The sequence below is a fragment of the Dipodomys spectabilis genome, unplaced genomic scaffold (assembly GCF_019054845.1).
Source record: "Dipodomys spectabilis isolate Male_0828 unplaced genomic scaffold, ASM1905484v1 ptg000433l, whole genome shotgun sequence".
Lineage (NCBI taxonomy): Eukaryota > Metazoa > Chordata > Mammalia > Rodentia > Heteromyidae > Dipodomys > Dipodomys spectabilis.
This window is the reverse complement of record NW_024871110.1, coordinates 1,436,131-1,442,026: the sequence shown is the minus strand read 5'-3', so window position 1 is coordinate 1,442,026 and position 5,896 is coordinate 1,436,131.

Here is a 5,896-nt window from a genome sequence, read left to right as displayed (position 1 = left end):
TTAAAGATAATAAAAAATATTCTAAAAAATTAATATATGAAAATCAGTGGCTTTTCTGTATAAAGTGAGGCTGAAATCAGGATATCAACTCCTTTTGTAATAGCCTCAAAAATATGTCTGAATTAACCAAAGAAGTGAAGTACCTCTATAATGAAAACTTTAAAAACCTGAAAAAGGAATTTAAAACAGATCTAATGAAGTAGAAAAACCTTCGATGTTCCTGGATTGGGAGGATTAACAGTGTGAAAATGACAAAATTGTCAAATGTTATCTATAAATTCAATACAATGCTCATCAATATTCCAACAACATTTTTAATGAAACAGAAGAAGCAACCTGAAAATTCATACTGAATAATAAAAGACCCCAAATACTGAAAACAATCCTTAGCAGAAAGAACAGTGCTGGAGGAATATAAAAGCCACACTTCAAACACTATTACAAAGCCATAGTAATAAAAACAGCTTGGTCCTGGCACAAGAACTGTCCTGAGGGCCAATGGAAAAGAATTGAACTCCCAAAATAAACCCACAGACCTATGGCCACCTAATCTTTGGTAAGGAAGCTAAAAAACGGATGGAAGAAAGACAGCCTCTTCAACAAATGGTGCTGGCAGAATTGTCTTTTTAGACATGTAGAAAACTGAAGTAATATCCTTATATATCACTCTGCCCCAGAATCAGTTCCAAAGGTATCAAAGACCTGAAAGTAAAAGCAGATATGCTAAAAATATTACAGGAAGAAAAAGCAGAAATACTAGGGCTTATTGGCACAGGCCAAAATTTTCTTAATAAAGACACAGAAGCACAACAAATGAAAGAAAGTTTGGATAAATGGGATTGCATTAAACTGCAGGGTTTCTGAATGGCAAAGGACATAGCTACCAGATAAACAGAAAGGGCACAGATTGGGAGAAGATCTCCACTAGCCATAAAACAGACAAGAGCTTCATATCTAAAAGATATTTAGAGTTCAAAAATTAAATCCCCCTACCACAAATCCTCACAGATAAAACTGCCCCTTTAAAAAGCAGGCTAAAGACTTAAAGGAGATTTTGCTGAAGAGGAAATAAGAATGGCCAGGCACACATGAAGAAATGCTCAACAGTTCAAGCCATAACTATAACCCTGCAATCCCACTTTTGGGCATTTACCCAAATGATCACAAACAAGACCAAACTAAAGCTACCAGCACAACTATGTTTATTGCAGCATTATTTACCATAGCTAAGATATGGAACCAACCCAGATGCCCCTCAGTAGATGAATGGATCAAGAAAATGTGGTATATATACACAATGGAATTCTATGCCTCCATCAGAAAGAATGACATTGCCCCATTTGTTAGGAAATGAAAAGACTTGGAAAAAATTATATTAAGTGAAGTAAGCCAGCCCAAAAGAAACATAGGCCCCATGGTTTCCCTTATTTGCAATAACTAATATATGTCTGAGTCAAGCAGAAAAGGTCAGATAAGTTGATGTTAGGGGAATGAACCCCAAGATAAGTATTCAAATGTTTTTTTTCCTTTCATGCAATTGTTTCTATCATATTTATAAGATGATTTCTATGTTGCTTTGTATGTCCCTTCTCCACAGTATAACTCATACTTTCACTGTATTTGATGTTGGTATAATTTGTGGAGGGGAAGGGCAAAAAACAAATCGTTTAACTAGGGATACAGGTGGACCATTGCAACAATGAGATGTACAAGTCGTTATGTCAAAAAATGAACTTAATAACTTTGGTGGGGGGTGGGAGGAGGATTGGGTGGAGGGAAGGGAAGAGTATGGGAAGGGATGGGAAGGGGAAACAATGAGGAGGCAACAATGCTTGATACGAAATATACTCGTTATCTTGCCCATGTAATTGTAACTCCTCTGTACAGTATTCTCACAATAAAAATAAAATTAAAAAATTAAAAAAGAAATGCAAATAAAAACAACCTTGAGATTCCACCTTACCCCAGTCAGAGTAACCATTATAAAAAACCTCATAACATATCTTGACAGGAATGTGACCAAAAGGGAATGCTACTTCACTCTTGGTGGGAATATAAACTTGTTAAACCACTTTGGAAATTAGTATGGAGGTCCCTCAAAAGACTAAAACTAGAGCTCCCTTTTGACCCATCAATCCCATTGTTGAGCATTTACCCAAATGACCACATATGAAGCCATATTAAAGATACCAGCACAAACATGTTCATTGCAGCAATGTTTACCATAGCTAAGATATGGAACCAACCCAGATGTTCCTCATAGATGAATGGATCATGAAGATGTGGTATATAAACACAATGTAGTTCTCTATGCTTCCATCAGAAGGAATGGCATTGCCCCATTTGTAAGGAAATATAAAGATCTGGGAAAAAAATTATTAAGCAAAGCTAGCCAGACCCAAAGAAATGTATTTTGCATTGTTTCCTCATTTGTAGTAACTAGAATATGTCTATGGTATTCTTAGAATGGGATTACAATATTCCAAGTGCTAAGTGCATATGACCATATATAATTAAGTATATCAAAACGAACTCCAAGAATTGTAAACAGAAAGTTCCTATTATGTTCTGTTTGCAGTTATTTCTACTTTTTTCTGTTTTAGTTTTCTGTACCCTTTGTCTCGTATGTAATTTTATCTGATCCGTGGAAAGGAAAGGGAATCATGGAAACACAATGATACTCAATAGACACTGTGTTGGAAATGAACTTTGCAACTTGAGGGGAGGGAGGCGTTTGAGGAGGGATAGGTGGAAGAAAATGAAGGATTGTATAACAGTATTCAAAAAGATATGTACTCATTGCTTATGTAACTGTAACCCCCCTGTTCATCACCCTTACAATAAACATATATATATATATATATATATATAATTTTTAAACAAAACAAAAAACAATAAAGTAAGTGTGGTTATAAAAATAATAGAAATGAAGCCAAGCTGGGTACCACAGGCTCATGCCTGTAATCTGAGTATTGAAGTTTGAAGCCAGCCAGGGCAAGGGATTTTATGACACTCTTACCTATAATTAATCACGAAAAATGCTGGAAGTGGAGCTGCAGGTCAATTATAGAGTATTAGCTTTGAGCAAAAATGTTTAGAGATAGTGCCCAGGACTTGGGTTCAAGTCCCAGGACCAGCACACACACAAATAAGTGAATCTTACTGAGGGTTCATTACTGACCCCTCATAGAGCTGTACTTTTCTGTTTTGTATGTGAGGTCTCCTTATATTTCTTTCAACCCTGATATGATGCTTTTAGCACTGAGGTGTTTGCCTGAGCCAAAACCATGCAGAATGGGTTTCCTTTATAAAGTATCAAGACTCAGGAATTTCATTACAGTAACAGAAAGAGCAATATAGAAAATTGATAATAAAAAGTGGAATAAGCAGGATACTGGTGGTTCATGCCTGTAAACCTAACTACTTAGCAGACAGATCTGTGGATCACAGTTCAATGCAGCCCAGGCAGGAAAGTCCATGAGACTGTTACCTTCAACAAACTACTGAGGGAAATCTGGAAGTGGCTGAAGTGGTAGAGAGTTAGCTTTGAGCAATAAGCTCATGGATAGTGCACAGGCCCTGAATTCAAGCCCCAGGACTGGCAAAAAGTGAAATCATTACTATTACTGTCCTTTTACGTTGGAAGTTTTTGAATTGTGAGGTTGGGAGAGTTTGGAAGAAAAGGTAAGAAAAGCTCTATAACATTGGAAGTAGTTCATTGAAAAGGTGCCTCTGGTAAGAGTTCAGTTCAGAAGATTGGGAGATTTGCTTACACGTTTTGCATGGAAATGAGAACCTTATTGGAAATTTTAAGTGAAGTTCGCTTAATTACAGCCCTGCAAATAACTTGGCTGAACTGTGTCAATGCCCTAGAGCTTTATGGAAGGCTAGATTTAAAACTGACGAACTAGTTTATCTGGTAGAAAAAATTCTAAACAGAGAATAATTCAAGGTATTGGATGGTTATTGTCAGCTACTTTTAGTTAGATTTACAGTGGAACTCAAGAGAAAAGGGAAAATGAACAAAACAATTGGCAAAATTTTCATTCTGGCAAAAAAGAACCGCAAAGAAAACATATGTTGAGAGAAAGGATTTCACCCAGGAATAGTAGAATGCAGACCAATAATCACTTGCTAAAGAGATTAGCACAGATGCTAATCATCAAGACAATTAATTGGAAAAAATGCCTCCAAGGCATCTCATAAATCCTCCCCATTACATTTACCATTACAAGCCCAGAGCAGAATTATTTCACATATCAAACCCTGAGCACTCCACATGGGCAATGAACGACCAGAGTCAGTTCAAGATCTTTGCTTTCTGACCAAGTGTACTACAATATTGCTGAAGCAAGCTGAGATGCTTTTTCTGGTGACAAGAAATTTACATTCACATGGTACCCCTTTTGTGATTGCAGAGAATGAAAAAGTTATAGAATCATGTCGCTTCTTCTGAAATTTCCCTCTCTCTTTCTCTGTATTTCTTGTCCACTAAGAGGCATAGAAGTTCTCCTATGCCAGGTGATACTGTGGCAATGCTATACTGCTTAAGTGCAGGTGGACAAGCAAGAAACCTCTGGAATAATGAGCAAAATGAAAATAATTTTTCCTCCCTTAAGTTGTTTTTCCCCCAGGTATCTGGTGAATAACTGTAGCTACTAAAGAAAGTATCTCAGAGTAGTTTTTATTTTCATTCTCTATTTCAAGTAATACTGATAATTTTTCGATGTAAATACTAGCCATTTTTCCTCTTTTTGAAGACATTTTTATTAGCACATATCAATTGTGCTAGGAAGTTTCATTGTAATAATCCCATACATGAATGTAGTGTACTTTATCATGCTCCATTAACTTCTTTCTCATTTCTTAAAACAAGTTCAGAAGGTGTCATTATTTTGTTTTTCTACATGCATCTAAAATAATTTGACTCCAGTTACCTCATTTATCCGCTTCTTGGCTCTATTCCAAGAGTCTGTTTTACTTTCCTATCATTCATTTTCTACATTTAAGTGGATTTCTTCTTTTAACAAGTTTCTATTCTGAGAAGCCACCCATTTTAAACTAAATTGCTTGTTTTTATAAGTTATTTATGTATTCCAGATCATAATTCTTGTTAGTAGAATAGTTAAAAAAATATTTTCTTTCCTTTTGTAGGTTATCTCTTTAGTTCATTGACTATTTCTTTTGATGTTCAGAAACTTTTTACTTTGGGGCAATCCCATTCATCGTATTTTTTTTTTATTTCTTATGTTTTTGGTATCCTATCCAGGAAATTATTGCTTGTAGCAATATCCTGAGATATTTCCCCTATGATTTCCTCTGTTAGTTTAATAGTTTCACGTCTTACTCTTTGTGAATCATTTTGAGACAATTTTGTACAAGATCAAAGAGAGTGGTCATGTTTTGGTCTTCTATATATAGAATAGACTTTCCTTGGCACAATTTTTTAAAGAGACTGTTCTTTCTCCATTGAATAGTTTGGGATATTTGTCTCAATGGTTCTTGATAATAATTTTGTCCATTTATTTTAATATACTTTCTCTCACACAAACTACTTAATCAGTCTCTTGCTTTTGGAAAATTAAGATTTTCCAAATATTTTTCTCCTGTTTAAATGTTTAATAAATATCCATATTCATACATTTTTGAGTGTATGTTTATTTCTTTAGGAAAGAACAATTCCTTATAATAGAAATGCCTTTTATGTATATTCTTTCAGGTTTCCCAAAATAAAATCATTGAATTCCTCTGTCAATACATTATGAGAATAGTCTTTTGCATAAAGGACTATTGAAAAAAAACTATTTTGTTCTAATTTTAATTTCCTGATTACTGTTGATAGTGATGATCTTCTTATATGTACTGAATACACTTTGTTTTGCAAATTTTTATTTCA